Raw genomic sequence first — 18,697 nt, 5'->3', positions numbered from 1 at the left:
ACCACAGCCAGGCAATAATTTGTGCTGTGCACCGAACCCTTAATTTGAACCGACCTTGGAACAAGTATCTCTGTTGAGATAAACGGAACTAAAGCACTGTTCCGATGCTCCAATGCCTCGAAATCAAGAATATAACTTCGGTGCTTCACCTACTGCCTCTCTGTCTGCTTATTAGCTGAAGAGCCAAGAAACTGGTACAGCTGCCTAATATCGTGTAGAGCCCCCGCAAGCATGCAGAAGTGCGGCAACACGACGTGGCATGGACGTGGATGTCTGAAGTAGTGCTGCAGGAAACTGACACCATTAATCCTGTAGGGCTGTCCATAAATCCGTAAGAGTACGTAGAGATCTCTTCTGAACAGCACGTTGCTGGACATCCTAGATATGCTCAATAATGTTTATGTCTGGGGAGTTTCGTGGCCAGCGTAAGTGTTTAAACTCACAAGATTGTTCCTAGAGCTACTCTGTAACATTTCTGGATGTGTTGGGTGACGCATTATCCCGCTGGAATTGCCAAAGTCCGTCGGAAAGCACAATGGACATGAATGGATGCAGGTGATGAGACAGGATGTTCAAATGTGTGTGAAATCTTATGGGACTTAACTGCTAAGGTCATCAGTACCTAAGCTTACACACTACTTAACCTAAATTATCCTAAGTACAAACATACACACATGCCCGAGGGAGGACTCGTACCTCCGCCGGGATCAGCCGCACAGTCCATGATTGCAGCACCCTAGACCGTTCGGCTAATCCTGCGCGGCAGACAGGATGTCTGATGTGATCAGGGTCGTATCTAGACGTATCGCCCCACATCGTTGTAGAGCCTCAAGAAGCTTTGAGGTTGTCTCCATAGCCGTACACTTCCATCCGCTCGACAGAATTTGAAAAGAGACTCGTCCGACCAGGCAACATGTTTCCAATCATCAACAGTCCAATGTCGGTGTTGACGGGCCCAGGCGAGGCGTATAGCTTTGTGTCGTGCAGTCAATCATGGGTACACGAGTGGACCTTGGATTCCGAAAGCCCATATCGATGATGTTTCGTTGAATTATTCGCTCACTGACACACTTTGATGGCGTAGCACTGAAATCTGCAGCAATTTGCGGAAGGGTTGCACTTCCGTCACGTTGAACGATTCTCTTCAGTCGTCGTTGCTCCTGTTCTGGCAAGGTCTTTTTCCGCCCGCAGCGATGTCGGAGATTTGATATTTCACCGGATGGCTGATTCGGTGCACTCTTGTAATGGTCGTGTGGGTAGATCCCCACTTCATTGCTACGTCGTAGATTGTGTCCCATCGCTCGAGTGCCGACTATAGCACCACTTTCAAACTCACTTAAATCTTGATAACCCGTCAGTGTAGCGGCGCTAACCAATCTAACAACTGGGCCAGACACTTGTTGCTTATATAGGCGTTGCCGACCGCAGCTCGGCGTTCTGCCTGTTAACATACTTCTGTATTTGAATATGCATGTCTATACCAGTTTCTTTGGCACTTCAGTGTATGTCCGTTTTATTATTACAACTTTCATTATTACATTTTGCACTCCTAACCTGAATGGTTTTCCATTTAAAAAAAAAGTCTTCCTGAAGTATGTAAAACCTGGACTCTAAAATATTCGTTTGGGCCTGAGTAGAAATTGGGTTATGAAAACTTCACTTAGTTCACCAAAATCGCTTCAGGCATTGTGAAACCTTTTTTGCTTCTTTATTTCACCACTCTAAGTTCAATAACTCATAGAGTTCTGGTTCAAAGGGCTCTGAGCACTATGAGACTTAATATCTGTGGTCATCAGTTCCCTAGAACTCAGAACTACTTAAACCTAACTAACCTAAGGACATCACACACATCCATGCCCGAGGCAGGATTCGAACCTGCGACCGTAGCGGTCGCATAGAGCTCTGGGACTTCATTCATAATTTAGACTACTTTCACTTTGATACGTTCATTGAATTGTTTTTTCCGGACTTGTCTCTAATTTGCACTGTAATGCTGTTACACTTGTTGTCGGAGTTCATCTGGATTGTAGGCAAACAGCAGATTATCATCAGGTAAAGAAAGAAGAGGCAGCTTTGTTCCATTAGCAATTCGAGTAGTTCTAGGTTATGGATTGTAATAGTCTCTCTAGGACCTCATGGCATAGCTTTGGTGGTACAGAGTCTCCATTCTGATCTTTCTTACCAACAGGTGATGAGTGAAAGTGTTGAGGAGTGCAAACACTTCCTCGCCATGATGAAAAGCCACCAGCTCTTTTGCAGGTGAAGCCCAGTTCTCAGCGCAGGTTTCCGCCGCCCTTTCGTAGGCTACACTCAGGACAAGGCGGCAACAAAAGGCCCGCCGCTCGCCTTCTGCAGCCGTCAGCTGCGCCGCTCCGGCGGCCTCCGCCAAGTTGGCTGGAGGCGCCACGCCGGCTCTCATCCATATTCCGCTTAAACATTCAAGGAACAGACTGTTCCGGCAGACAGGGATCGTTTATCTAGCAAACAGGCCGCACAAAATTTATGGCATGGAAAAAAAAACAGCTGTCGTTCCGTTTCCTTACTCTTCTCGTTCACGGTTCAAGGTTGTTGTTCATCTAACAGAACTTAAAATGTGCAGCTTACTATTACTCTTTTGTAGGAGTAAGAACTTCATCCGCTTTTTCGCATCGTAAGAATGGGAACTTTGTAATACAGCAGAAAACATGAAATTCTGTTGCTTGTATTCGAGGATAATAGAAGTAGCGGAACGTGTCGTACCATCTTCGAAATCTGATTGCGGCGTGATTCCCAAAAGCTCAGGAAATATATTAATAAAAATTATTCCATATCACCGAGACCTTAACATGCACCATCAGCTTCATAGTGTAGGTACTTTTGCGGATAATACACCGATCCCAACGCGTCTACCAATTTTGACAAGCAGATTAGCGATCTTTTTACGTTGGGGTTGTTAGTACACTTCGCCTTTCCGCATTAATCTCCTCCACTGTATCTGATCTGCACCCCTTAAGGTTAATATTAACCTTAGGAAAGAGGAGGAGTTTCACCGAGCTGATTCAGTACGGTGTTTGGGGAACTGTCATCTCGGATTCAGTCAAAACTTCTTGATTAATGTACACCGCATTCGGTCACACATTGTCATGGTGTGGTACTAGTCGTTCTTGTGCCACATCTGTGGACATTTTCTCCTCATGTACTCTCTCAAACGTCTTAGAACGTCGCTATAGAACACTTTGGTGATCGTCTGACAAGGAGCGGCACTGGTAAATATATACACGACACTGTTAAATACCTGGAATTGCTACGTATAATTGTTTCTCTCCTGTTTCATTAGTATGATAAAAACGTGTAATAAACTCGGCAAGTTTATTCTTTGCTATTCTCAAATGTGTACATTGAGGTGGAAAATGTCATAGGATACCTCCTAATATTCTGTCGGACCTCTTTTTGCCCGACGTAGTTTAGCAACTCATGTACTCAACAAGTTTTTGTTAAGTCCCCTGCAAAAATACTGAGTCATGTTGCTTCTACAGCCGTCCATAATTGCGAAAGTGTTGGGGGTGCAGGATTTTGCACACAAAGTGACATCTCGACTATGTCCCATAAACGTTGGGTGGGATTCACGCTGGGCGATCTGTATGGCCAAATCATTCGCTTGAACTGTCCGGGATGTTCTCAAACCAAACGCGAACAACTGTCGCCCTGTGACATGGCATCCTTGTTTGGGAAGGTGAAGTCCATCAATGGCTACATACTGTCTCCAAATAGCCCGACATAAACGTTTCCAGTCTACTATCGGTTCAGCTGGACCAGAGGAGACAGATCATTCCACGTAAACACAGCCCCACCATTAGGACACCTTCACTAGCTTGTATATTGCGTTGTCCACAACTTGGATCCATGGATTCGTTGGGTCTGCACCGCACTCGAAACCTACCATCAGCTCTTACCAAATGAAATTGGAACTCATGTGACCAGGCCACGGATTTCCAGTCGTCCATGGTCCAGCCGATACAGTCAGGAGCCCGGGCGACGCACTGCAGGCGAGGTAGTGCTGTTAGCAAAGGCATCTACGTCAGTCGTCTGCTTCCATAGCCGATTAACGCCCAATTTCGTCTCACTGTCGTAACAAGAAGGTTCATCATACGTCCCACATTGATTTCTGCGGTTATTTAACGAAGTGTTGCTTGTCTGTTAGCAGTGACAATTCGACCCAAATGCGCCTGCTCTCGGTCGTTAAGTGAAGGCTCGGACACTGCATTATCCGTGGTGAGAAGTAATGCCTGAAATTTGGTAGTCTACGTGCGCGCTGACACTGATTATCTCGGAATATTGAATTCCCTAACGATTTCCGAAATAGAATGTCCCATGCGTCCAGCTCCAACTACTATTCCGCATTGATAGTTTGTTAATTCCATTCCTGCGGCCATAATCACGGCGGAATCTTATTCACATGAATCATCAGAGTACAGTAGCTGAGCGGACGTCGCCTGGAGGAAGAGCACTATGGACTTTTACTACAGGATCCTACGAGAATGCTCCACGATGCCAGCCTCCCCTGAGCGCCATACAAGGATGAACCATGCTAAGGCACAAATCTCCAATCTCATGCGAAAGCATTTGGAAGGGGCGATAGTACGATCTCGTACTGCTGATCGCATGCCTCATGAACATCCGTCGATGTACCATATCATCCAAGAACGCCAAAATCGACGCCGAAAATTGATTCACGTCCTAACAGACCAAGAAGGGGGTGCTACGTAACCCAACCTGCCATAGAGAATATGCGTCACACCCACTACCAGCAGCTCTACGCCGCAATTCCACATTCCCCAGAGTTGATCGAGGAAGCCTCACAGCTCAACTTCGGTGGTATCCCAGAAGATGCGGCTATTGACTTGATGTCAGAGGTGACTGATGAGATCCGGGCAGAAACCATCAATCGCTCCCCAGGACCCGACGGTCTTCCCCTCGAATTTTATCGCACCATCCGTGATTTGTTAGACCATCCGTCGGGAACTGATGTCTCCGGAAGTACCTGTGCCGGACGCTTTCATGGAAGGAATTATTATTCCTGTACATAAACCGCATGGTGGCAACAATGTCAGTGATTATAGGCCCATCACCCCCCTTAACATTGATATGAAAATCTTCACTCGCCTTTTCGCGGCACGACTTAAAAACTTTGCCCGGTATGTTGTGTCGCCAGACCAAGCATCTCTGGGAGGGGATAATGATATCCGCACGGCTTTATGCCGCTACAGGGATATGATCGCCGTTACCCTGGCACAACGCCTCTCTGGGGCACTTGGTCTTTGGACTTTAGTCAAGCTTTTGATAGGGTTGACCATTCGTTCCTTACGGCCGTTCTCCACCATATGGGTTTCCCAGTCGCCGTTATCACGGTAGTGATGCGCCTTCTGCGGGGTGCCTCAGCCAGGATTATGTACAATGGCAGACCCACTCCGCAGATAACAATAGGTCGATCTGTACGTCAAGGTTGCCCTCTATCAGTGATTTTGTACACCTTTTCCTTGGAATCCTTGCTATGTCAACTAAGACAACGCATGGTAGGGTTGTCCATAGATCGATACCGATTCTGTTGCAAAGCCTATGCTGACGATGTAGTCATCTGTTTACGTAATGATAACGATGTTCGAGCTGTTTTGGCGTGGGTAGCGGCTTATGGTGAGGCATCGGGTAGTTCTTTAAACGTACATTAAGTCACAAGTTATGTTCATTGGCACGGGACTTCCCGTGGAGTGCGTTACACCTCTCACCACCGTTGATACCATTCGCTGTTTGGGAATAGATTTTTCATCTGATCTCCGGCATTCAGCCACCATCAACTGCCGACGCCTCCTTTTAATGATCAGAGCAGGTCTTATGGGCCATCGCCTTCGATCCCTAGATATTCTCCAACGAGCTCGATATGTCAATATAGATATCGCGTCCCGAGTTCCCCATGTAGCACAAGTTCTACCTTTCCCGCTTACTGTGGCACGTCGCATGTTGGCAGCGATGGCATCTTTCGTCAGCTCAGGGCTGTTGTTCAAATTTAACTATGCAACCCTTACTCTTCCCAGTGAACGAGGTGGGATAGGTCTGTTTCACGTGCCGGATAGAGCTCGCGCCCTATTTGCCAGCTCCCAGATGATAGTATGGACACGTTGCCCAACGAGCCTCACTGGTCTCCTCCTGTCGACATATATGCCGGTCTCACTGTCAGCCTCAGTGATGATCTCAGATGTTCCGGACTAGTTCCATTATATAAGATACGTCTTTCTTTAACTCAATTATCTAGGCCTCACCTTACCAAGACAGCTTTTACTCAAGACAAAGGCAGTATACAACGTCCTCCAGTTTGGTCGTCCACCTAACCCGATTGAACAAACGTTCCCACTGGTTGACTGGCTTCATGTATGGCGCGCGGTGTTCGCCTGTTACCTTGACACGAATGTTCAACCTGTCAATGGTAAGCAAATCAACCAATCTCGCCTTCATCGTATCCACCTCGCCCAATCACCTCTATGTTCCACGTGTGGAGTGCCAGACAATGATGGACATCGGTTTGTTTGCGGACCGCCGGCGGAGGTTTGGCAATTGATTCGTGGTAATGTGGCTTTTCTAACGCGGGACATTCCGGATCGGATTACTCCCCTTTCATTATTATTATTATTGGAACGTGACTATTTTCCTCGGACAAAGACCAATTCTGTGAATTGGATACGCGGACATGCCATTCACTACCTATTTGGACAATCTGTAGACTCTGTACTCGGTTTTTGGACATACCTCAATGGCCATATTTATGTCGTTGTCCGTCACCCAAAATACAGACAATTTTCTCGAACTTCCTTGGGAGTGCTTTCCACGACCCGCCTCGCAGCTGGTATGTGTTAAGCCAAGAGAGAAGGTGGTTTCCGGTTTGAACCAATGAACATTTCTGAACAGTTGAACGGAACACATCAATTTAGCGAAGACGTGACTGAACATATTACCAGTGGGACGCAGAAGGCCTCTGAGCAATTACACAACAAAAATAAAAAAAATTAATAAAAGTGGTCAGAGGGACAGAATGTCAACCCCAAGGGCCCAGTTTCGATTCCCGGCTGCGTCGGAGATTTTTTCCGCTCAGGGACTGGGTGTTGTGTTGTCCTAATCATAATCATTTCATCCCCTTCGACGTGCAAGTAACCGAAGTGGCGTCAAATCGAAAGAACAGTCTCGACCAGAGTACAAACGATGGCTCCACCAGTGCACTGCTCCTTTATACTTCGTGTGCGCGATGCTGCCACTATCTGTATGTCTGTATACCTCTATCCCAAGACATTCGTCACTTAAGTGTATTACATTGCTATGCTGGAAAAAATCTTTGTCAAATGTTAATAACTGAAGAAAAAATAGATCAACAAGCACTTTATTACTCTTGTTGAGCAATTTCCTGAGGTGAAGGAGAACCATTCCACTGCGAAGACTTCTGCTTTGAAGATAATACCATAAACTCAATTTTCATCACCAGAGACAATAGTTTAGAGAATGTCTGGATTGTTTTGGTGCAGTTGTTCAAGAATTCGACGCGTTGTTGCACTGAATGTCTGAAGCAACCGTGGTAGAAGCTTTCCCGTAATTCGTCTCATGTTCAACATTCAGAGACATTCACATATACCATAATATACACCTAGGGTGTTATAGACGTATGGCCTGTCTACGATCCTGCAGAAGCGACTTCCTGACATTCTGAACATTTTCTGGTACGATTACTGTTTGTGTCAGACCGACGCGGTCGTCAACATTCGGTGGCGGCCCGTGTTTGAAACGCTGATACGAGCCGTAACTTCTGACATAAACCGTTGTCCAACGTTTCGTGTTTCGGCAATGGTTTTACAAAGATTGAAACAAAACTCTATATAGGCACGCCGCTCTTTCATGTCAGCTATCAAGGAAGCGCAAACTTGCGGAAACGTCACAATTAGAATCTCCTCACCAGCAGCTTATGACACTGAATACAGAGAAATGTAGATGGAGACGCCTAGTGGTATTTCGGTGTAGTCGTCAACAATGGCAGGCAACTATCTAATTTTGGGAACTTCTCGATACCACCCCATATTCAAATCTAAATTGATATCAGACTATTAGCAATATAAATTCAGTATTTATTGGTTTTGTTAAGTACGAAACTGCGACCCGTGCTTGCGATGGTTGATATTAATTCTACGAATAAGCGTTCTCGTCTGACCACACGACAAATAGAAATCCACCTAGCGACGAGAGGTAATATCATCTAAGGCTCATATCACGTCTTCGAGCCGTGTCACAATACGACTGCCAAATTTTAGAATCAGCCAAATTAAATGGTTACAAAAAGACTTAATTTCCGTCAATAGCTGATATTTTCCCTTCAATACAGTATTTATTCTCGTTTAACATTAAAATCAATTATCAGTATGCATGGTATTTTACCCTCTTTGGAACGAAATTGCAGAGCTGAATCCTTCTAGTTTCCGTCCCATTTACTTTTCTTATTCAGGCATTTGATTTGAATGAAGGTTCTGTTTGTCACTTATAAGACATATATATTATTTGCTTTTGATTCTGTAGCCCACCTCGTTTATATTACCTTGTTGTATCTCTAAACACAAAGTTTAAGGAAAGCGATAAAAATAGCCTCTTAATAAGAGTTTAACGAAAGAGTGGTACACAGAATCAGCTGCTGTGTAAATTTTATTGACGCATGCTAATAGTTTCGGTCTATGTGCACCATCGTCTGGCACTGTACAAAAAGTCGTCGTAGATTCCAGATTTCAGGTGTATTGAACACAGTTTGCATAATACTGACTTAGGCAAACATCAATATTATGTAGTTTACTGACATTTACAGTGAAACACGTCTCTTCTTCTACAAGTTCTTCGGTTTCAATATTTACAGAGGAGGCAGCATAAACCAAAACAAGAAAAAAATGTCCAGTATACATGAATTTTAAAATGCATTCTTTAAGAGCTATGAGCATTTGCTCAGCAGAAGAGATGTACTTCACAGCAGCGAAGGTGCACAAGTGGTCATACATCTTTTAAGATGTGCACCTTACCGACCCTGTTTACTGGATTTTGTCTTTCTTTGATCCATGATACCACTTTTCAGAAATGGAAATAAAGAGCTTGCCGTAAAAGAGAAGTGTCTTCGGTAGCGGTGGTAGCGATGATGAAGGATTGCTCATACCTCTTAAGGTATGTATTCTCGAGCCCTTTGCATGGGGGCCTAGTTATAAATTTAATGCAAATATTTTTAGTTGCTGTCTGTTCGGTTACGCTGTCTCGTAAACGGTTGGCCCTGACTAGTATTATTACGCAATCTGACTGCATAGAATAACAACAAAGAATGAAAGAAAATTTCCGTTAACACAATTAATTAAGTCCCCAGCAACTATAAAACGTACGAAACCAAAGCACAAGTGTAACTGTTCTGTGTGTGAAACTGTGATTCAACGTACACATCTGGCACGGTTCTTCTTCAATAAGACAAGAAATTTTAAATACCATTTATACTGAAGCAATAAAAAAAAATATAAATACTATAATTGCGTAAGAAAACCAGAATTACACTCTAATACAAGAACACAAGCCAGATGCTTTGTTGACTGAACCTGTAATGACGCACTATTTAAGACACTGAAATAATTAAAAAAAGGGAATTTTTTTACCTTCATATATATTGACGAAAAGCACTCTGATCATTACAATATCTCCATTCGAACAACATCTGCTGTTTAGCCCATCAAACAACTGCATAAAACATGGCCACAAATAGCACAGCTATCAATATCCTCTCAGCAAGATCTGCACAACCGCTCACTACGACGGCATCTCAACAACGACTTGACTCCTACTACTTCTCAACACGCACTGACTACTGCCACATCCCGACAAGCACTGCCAGTGGAGGCGGCGGAATAAAACTCTTTGGCGCAACCTCTGGCGCTGTGGCACAGTGTAGCCACCTTTCACTTTGTTTGCTAACCTTATTTTGGACATTATTTTTCGGGCATTTTTTCTTTTCTTTGGGTTCACACCATTAACTCTCTAATTTTGTCTGTTGAAAAATGGTTCAAATGGCTCTGAGCAATGTGGGACTTAACTTCTGAGGTCATCAGTCCCCTAGAACTTAGAACTATTTAAGCCTAACTAACCTAAGGACATCACACACATCCATGCCCGAGGCAGGATTCTAACCTGTGACCGTAGCGGTCACGCAGTGCCAGATTGTAGCGCCTAGAACCTCTCGGTCATTTCGACCAGCTTGTCAGTTGAGTTCTGGTTCACTATAACAAATGTAGCAGAAATCTGTATGATGGTTATTTCTCTTTCTGAACCGTTTTCGGTTAAAAAGGAATTGAAAGTGGGCTGTAGTGATTTTCTTTTTATAATGGCCATCATTTTCATGAACTGCTTCGTGTTTTGGGAAATGACTTGTAGATGCCACTGAACGACGCTACACTCATTGCGGCATTTGCTCCCGTAATATCACCATAGATTTCTACAGGATAGACATTCACTTCTGTAGGGTCCTCTTTGCTTGGGACGGTCAGGATAGAAATTCACCTCTGCAGGGTCGCTTTTGCTTGGGATGTTCAGTCTCTCTCTCTCGCTCTCTCTCTCTCTCTCTCTCTCTGTGTGTGTGTGTGCGTGTGTGTGTGTGTGAAGTCCTAAGGGATCAAACTGCTGAGGTCATTGGTTCCTAGACCTACTCACTACTGAAATTAACTTAAACTAACTTATGCTAAGAACAACACACATACCCATGCCCGAGGGAGGACTCGAACATCCGGCGAGAAGGGCAGCGCAGTCCGTGATATGGCGCCTCAGACCGCACGGCCACTACGCGGGGCCCTTATCTTTAATGAAATGCTTAAGTGTAAAATGGAAACAGTACAAAATGATCAGTTTTCCTTTACCGACTTTATGTAATGTAATTTAATGCAGTTAGGAATGACTTATTCTTACGTTACTTGTCAAAACGGCAATCTCACTGTGCACCAATATGCAGCCGGGGCTCTAAACGCTTCAGTCCGGAACCACGTGACTGCTACGGTCGCAGGTTCGAATCCTGCCTCGGGCATGGATGTGTGTGATGTCCTTAGGTTAGTTAGGTTTAAGTAGTTCTAAGTTTTAGGGGACTGATGACCTCAGATGTTAAGTCGCATAGTACTCAGAGTCATTTGAGCCAACCAATATGCAGTTTCATAGTCTGAAATTATGAGGTGGAGCTGAAGAAGTATTTTGAGGACGTCTGGAGCACAGAACTGTATGGAAGTGAAACGTGGGTGGTGGATAAAACGTGATGAAAATTGATAGGAGTTGTGGTACATCTGTTTCATTTTCAACTAACAGTTAACTTGTCTCTGGAAGGACTAATAGCGGGGAAAGCTGCTTGGACAACTACAGTATGCAAAACTAGAAGACACGAAAATTTAATACGAAAGAATAATATAAGAGATGGTTTGTTTTAGTAGTGTATACGTGAAACGGTCATAAATCAGTTCATTAGCTATTGGCTTGAAAAAATTGTAGAGTAGTTTAGTTAGTGGAGATGAGAGGTGTCACTAATGAAACTATCTTAGGGTCCACTGCACGATGTAAAAGTCCAACAATTTCTCACAGGAATCATAGTCAGCTTCTCTCAAAAACTGGGAGTTCGGCAAGCAATATAGCAGCTATGCTGTTCAAGTCTTATCCTGCGTAATAACTATTTGAAAAATGAGAAAGACATGTTTTACACCTTATTATTACTTTAAATAAGTAACTTGCTAAGCGCTACTGGCCTGTTTCCAGCAAGAGCTCATTTCCAAATGCATGAAATATGTGAAAACGTCGCTCTAATAAGAATACAACAAAATTCCCAAGCTCTGCACAGTTACACATATTGTCATGTATCTGTGGGTACCACGTGTGTATTGTTCTATAATTAAGATACGATCACATGCATTTGTGCACTTGAAAATTAGCAGACCCCGAGACTAGCTGTTAGTACTTACACAAGTACTCATTTAGACTAAAATATTGGTGGAAATTATGTCGTTCAGATTAAACTATTGGTGAAAATTACGTCGTTCTTTGAAGTTTTCTATGCTGCCCGCTAACAAGAAGCAAACACTTAAGAAGACTTTCCCGTGGCTTGTGCGTTTTTCCTGCTGAGCAGTCAAAGAATCTACTCGCCACTGGTGTCGTTACGCTAGGTGAAAACCGAGACGCGTATAGCGCGTGTAGCGTAGCATAGTGCAGCGCGTATTTTTGTAACTTCACAGGTTGAAACAGGACCGTGCAAATTACGACGCGACGCGATGGGGGCGCGACACGCGTTTGCGCCAGGTCGCGCGGCGTTGTGGTTGTGGCACAGTTTCTCGCGCCGCGCGCAACACGAGCAATGTTGTAGGGTGTGGCGGGGAGCGGAGGGGGCAATCCTGCCTCACACTTACTTCGCATGGCGCATATGGGCAATGGAAGTACCGCCCATCCGAAAAAAATACAGCCTTAGAGTATGCTGAATTTTATTGTCACTGAATAGTGTTTCTGTTTTCGCCGATTTAGCGTTCCATCTCTTATCGTTAGTACATAATAGTTTTCAGTTTCATATATCTGTACAGTTCTTTTGTTTTGTTTATTCTTTTGTCAAGAACAATGCACAGTTCAGTAACTAATGAGCCGTTACCCACTGGAAGTATATCTTCTGCCTCCACAATGTTTCAGATCGTAAGAAGCGACAGACGATACATCGCGAGGGTAGTGAATAAGGAAGTAAGGAATATTATAAAATAGTGTGATCTAGAAGCAAGGCAGGAAAGTAAAACACTGTTATCTACTTGCTGCCTGTTATGCAGACGTATGTGTTGCAAAATGTCGAAAAGGCGTAATTTCTGCAGGTATGACCCCTTTGTACTTCTGGTAAAAGGCGTCCAAGACATGAAGCACATAAGTTTCACTATCATTACTTGCATATGGATGTAATAAGAGAAATTATACAATATACACGTTGAAATCACATCTGCACTGAAAGCTAGAAACAGTCGATAAGCCCTCACGAATAACAATGTTTTAATTGTCTCGCCCTGACGAGAAATAGCATTTTAGTTGTTGTTGAGAAAAAGCATTTCAGTTGTTGCATACACATTATAAGCATTAACAACTAATTATACAATAGGCTACCCAAATGAAAAATGGTCGGTATTATTACGAAAGTATGAGTATCCTGAAAGAGTGTGGTGGTTTCATATACTTAATTGGTTAAAATGTATTACTGACAAGGGCAGATCTACTTTCATGACAATGTTTTTCCAACGACGTGAACTCCCCGCTCACAAGTCATTCCTGCTGCGCACATTATTCTCGGCTGCTGACAATACACTGACCATTCAGTTCTGTGATAGATCAATTGTTTATTTTTCTCAACAACAACTATTTTATTCGCGAATCACGTATTGTCAGTTTGGCCAGCCGTAGGTGAGTAACCAGCATCCAACATGTGCCTGTCATCCCGCCTGACGGGAACGCTCGTCATTACTGTAATACTGCTCAGATCAAGAAAAGGAATAAAATCCTTTGGCAAGTTTCCAATCCAGTCGTTTATTGTTAAAATACAATGAGTTACGGGGATTCAACCAAAATTCCAACAGAACTGGCAATTTATTTTTGTGAGAATAGTTAACCTTACCTCATTTGAAGAGGCATCGCCACGTATGAGTAACGGCCACTTGTTGACAGATTTAATAGTACTTCCTTTGCCAAAACACAGTATAATTTATAAATACTCATCTCACAGCAGGGGCAACGACCTTGCCGCAGTGGTTACACCGGTTCCCGTCGGATCACCGAAGTTAAGCGCTGTTGGGCGTGGCCGGCACTTGAATGGGTGACCATCCGAGTCGCCATGCGCTGTTGCCATTTTTCGGGGTGCACTCAGCCTCGTGACGCCAATCGAGGAGCTACTCCACCGAATAGTAGCAGGTCCGGTCAAAGAAAACTATCGTAACGACCGGGAGAGCGGTGTGCTGACCACACGCCCCTCTTATCCGCATACTCAACTGAGGATGACAAGGCGGTCGGATGGTCCCTATGGGCCACTTGTGGCCTGATGACGGAGTGCTTCTTACAGCAGCTATTGCGACAGAATTCTGAAACAGAGGTCTTCATTAGCCGGCCGAAGTGGCCGTGCGGTTAAAGGCGCTGCAGTCTGGAACCGCAAGACCGCTACGGTCGCAGGTTCGAATCCTGCCTCGGGCGTGGATGTTTGTGATGTCCTTAGGTTAGTTAGGCTTAACTAGTTCTAAGTTCTAGGGGACTAATGACCTCAGCAGTTGAGTCCCATAGTGCTCAGAGCCATTTGAACCATTTTTTTTAGAGGTCTTCATTGAACAAGTAAGTGGCAACCACAGAGCTCAAAAACTTACGAAAAACCTCATTGCGTCGGTTTGCAGTAACATAAGAAATTTCACGTCTACCAATTGGCGAAATACTCTCCTCCTTGTGTGCTATCATTCGCCAAAACCTCGTTTCGATGTCTAGAGCGGTTTAGGAGTTACGAGGAATGTTGTGAATATTTCATTCTCGCTGGTGTGAGATCGGGAGTGAGCGCGCTACATAGGATCTGTTTTCTCGAGATCGGAGACAGATAGAGACCTCCTCCCAAGTCTAAAGAAAAATTCAACATGTTAGCTAATTTTCATATGCAGCAACATATGGTGTAATACGCGCAAAATCATAGCGACCCCTATTTTTGATTGCACACTTTTCGAATTTTGCGTAGTGTCTTACTAAAATTTGTATATCACATTAAGTATCACTATTAGCGAGATGACGGGCACTTCGCCACGAAGCTGACATATAATGCTACAATGAAAACAAAAATCAAACACTATTACCGAATAGTTTCTGTAAAATAGTTTGAGAAAGTTTACAGGGTGCGCACTTCGTTTCTGTCAGCGCAGAGCGTCGCCAAGCGGCGCTTGCAAAGTATGTCTCAATATGCGTTGGACAAGCGCGACGTATGCGGTACTTGCGCGTCGCGCTGTAGTGTCGCGTCACGTCACACGTGCTATACACGTCTCAATTTGCGTTTAGCCCAAGATGAGCAGCGGCCTCTTTGAAGTACTGTGCATTTTCCACGACAGTATACGACATCTATGCCCGAGGATCTCTGAAGGAAGTTCGCAGTCCTATCCAGCAGAACCGTCAGTTCAAAGTATTCATTACGCTGTTTTCTTATTGTCAAAGCAAGGATAAAGTGTTGTATTTTGCTGGAACAAAAGACAATCGGGGGAAACGATCGGGCAAATTATGACTAACCTCGCGTATTTCACTGGTTTTCTCACCCTTCACGCCGTGATACCGCTGTTCAGAAGCTACCGGTATGCGTTAGCTGTGTCCGATGGCTAGATACAACTGGACACAGAGTATGTCAGATCATCAACACAGCTATGACTTACTTTCCTCCAATCAAGGAGATGTAATGAAGTTGCTGCCACCACATCCCTCTAGATACATCACATTTTAGTTCATTGCTTTTTATTTGCTGAAAATATGGTATCCCTGCAATTATCTGCAGTCAGGCTCTTTATTTTAAGGAGCGATTAAACAAGTGTGGCTCAGGGTAAAAATTGTGTGCACCATCTGGTCTCTTTCGTGAGTTCTCAGGACATAAGTATTAAATGCACGAAACAGGTCTTCTCCTAAACACCTTGGGATGCTTATATAACTGCCTTAATGGAAAAAGTAGAAGTTCTACGAATACGCCTCGTCTCGTATTTGTTTAGCGAGCATGTATCACAGAAATGCACAACAAATTGAGAGGCACTAAAAAGAAAGGAGTTTTGGATCGCGGAGAGCCCTACAAAATTCCGAGAGTCCACGTTCCTAAACGAGTTGAAAAACGTATTACTTCCTCAAAAATATGTCTCGCACTTTCTCTACGGTATTGAAATCAGAGAAATTCAGGCTCATGCCCAGAGGTACCGACAGTCTTTCTTCCCAAGAATCATTTTCGAAAGGTATCATTTGACGATGCGCTGGCGCTGACTTTGTGTTTAACATTTGACGAGGCCACTATGGCTCCAGTACATTAAGACATGTTTTTATAAAACATATCTGAAACCGGTAATCTGTTGACAAAAAATTGTGGCCATAGACGTGAAGTAAAGGAAATTTAAGAAAAGAATAGAAAAGTGTGGGAGGGAGAGAAGGAGGAAGACGGTACCTTATAGGTACCTTCAAACACACTGTGCAGTAGAGTCCAGAGAACACGTTCGTGTAGGTGTCATGAACTACGTCCCAGTGTGTCCGTACTTTGACTTTTTGGAGCAGTGCCTAGTCAACCCATTGATATTTGAAAAATGGTTTTAATTACTATTTTTTGCTTGACATTGTAAGGGGTTCGTTATGTAAGAGGTTTACTGTTCACTACCATGCTGGAGTAAATGTAATTTCGATGTATTGCTCACGCACTGCCTGCGATATAAAACATCTCTGCTGCAATACAATCGCAGGCGAGAGCAGTGTCGGGAGCAGTAATAATCGCTTGCTCCTACAGAGCAGTCGCAGTAGTTCGTTGTTATGGAGCAGTCGCAATGGCTCGCTGTTACGGAGAATACGTTACTACTGCTCACCGCTACAGTACAGTTGCTAGCCATGTCAGAGCAATAGCAGTCGCCGCTGAAGCAGCGCAGTTCATTGCCATGTAGTGTAAGGTAAACTTTATTATTCTTCATCGCTATGCACGTACTTAAATTTGTTGTCTGAGATGTTAATATGAATTTGTTTCAAACTTTGTGATTTGTCACCGGCCGCGGTGGTCTGGCGGTTCTAGACGCGCAGTCCGGAACCGTGCGACTGCTACGGTCGCAGGTTCGAATCCTGCCTCGGGGATGGATGTGTGTGATGTCCTTAGGTTAGTTAGGTTTAAGTAGTTCTAAGTTCTAGGGGACTGATGGCCACAGCAGTTGAGTCCCATAGTGCTCAGAGCCATTTGAACCATTTGTGATTTGTCAGCACTAATTAAGTCAGACCTGTAATGTTCAATTTTTATGTAATGGTTTGCAGAAACTTTCCCAATAATGTTTTTCAGAACATAATTTTTACCAGTCATTTACTTGAATTTAAATATTTTACAAATTGTCCCAGTACATAGTCATGTGTAGTTTAATAATCCGAGGACCAGCTATGCAGCTGTGTCAACAAGTAAATTCAGCCTTTTTTCTAATAATGCAAATATCAGACAAATGTTGCTCAGTAGTAGTAGATAGGCCAGCCCTGCACTAAGCTGTGGCATTTAGGAGCGGATATATAGACAGCGTTATCCGGCGACACCACCATGAGGTAAGAAATCTTTCAGTTTATTCAGGTTAATTTCACGGGGCCATGGCGTAGCGCTGCTTACGTCCAAAATTTTCAATTCTCAGTCAGTTTTGTACCGGAAATTTTTATATATGGGAAGTTACAACATATAATCAAGAAGTGTGTTTTGGCGATGTCATTACAACTTTATCTCATTAGGACATCGTGTAGAACAGATCGGAAGATAGTCATTACTGACTGAAACCGGTCATCGTCGAAGGACTTTATATTGTGATCAAAGACTAGAATTTTAAAAAAAATGAATTTATCTTGTGATTATTACAGTTTCATGTAACCGGGCTATTAACGCCGACGTCACACTACAGATGGGTGCTTCCGGTTCGGTTAGGCCCCTGGCTCATTATATCCTAGATAATGACAACAGAGATTTTCCCGGATACCGCAGTAACATTTCTTGCTGGAAGACCAGGCACCAGCATCTTCTGCCAACAAATTCCAGAAAGATTAGAGTTTAACATCACTCCGAACGGAATATCATCAAACACGGAGCTCCAGTTCGAACTATGTCAGGTTGAGGCGGGACATGTATCATCCCAGTTTCAAAGCAACTGTGAGTAACGAAGGGAGATCACGGATGGTCGAAGGACATCATCCTCTCCCATCGGAAGTACAAGAACTGTTCCAGTACAACACATCACTAGATATCCATAAATTTTATGAAAATGAATATATGTATACGTGTCTATTCCACCTACCTATCACAGTACAGGAGATATGACGCCATAAACAACGGGATGCTTGAAAAAAGCCGCGTCTTGCATGACGTTTGAATTTATTACTTACATTTTACTAACGCTGTTCAAAATCAGTTTACCAGACAATATCTACCTGCAAAATTATATCATAGTGCCACGAATGGTTCAGGAGATGTAACATCATAAACTCTTGCATGCGTCGAAAGCTGTCGCACCATGTATAACGTTTAAATTCATTATTTCTTTGCCACTAATTCTGTTTGCAACATATTTCGCAGACAATATCCACATATACCGCTAAATATATGTACACAAATATCTCATTATACGACACATAGTGAAAGAGACATTACGTTATTAATACTGAGAAAACTGAAAACCTCGTGGCAATAAAGACTGTTGCACAAGCCGGACTCATCAGTTTTGTGGATTTACCGTACATTTTTTTTTTCCTCTGGACCCTCGCATTGTGACAGTTGGGTTCCCAGCCGGCATTAAACGCTTCTTTCGCAGAGCTGTGCTGGCCACATTCCTGAGCGGCCTCAGTTCCTCGCAGCGCTCTGCGGTCCCTCCCGACTCGGCGCGCCGGTAGACAATCTCATTTCCTGCGGCGGATGAAT

At 43.7% G+C, this 18,697-nt stretch overlaps 1 long non-coding RNA gene and 1 pseudogene across 1 annotated transcript in view; both read left to right on the top strand.

Moving 5' to 3' along the window:
• Positions 1-18,697, top strand: part of LOC124803641 — a 1,814,685-nt gene that overhangs the window by 694,848 nt on the left and 1,101,140 nt on the right. The gene's annotated exons all lie outside the window — the stretch shown is intronic.
• On the top strand, positions 13,800-13,917 carry LOC124728126 (annotated as a pseudogene).

This window comes from Schistocerca piceifrons, chromosome 1 (assembly GCF_021461385.2).
Source record: "Schistocerca piceifrons isolate TAMUIC-IGC-003096 chromosome 1, iqSchPice1.1, whole genome shotgun sequence".
Classification (NCBI taxonomy): Eukaryota; Metazoa; Arthropoda; class Insecta; order Orthoptera; family Acrididae; genus Schistocerca; species Schistocerca piceifrons.
Note: the sequence above shows the minus strand (reverse complement) of the source record. Positions and strands in the feature narration are given on the sequence as shown.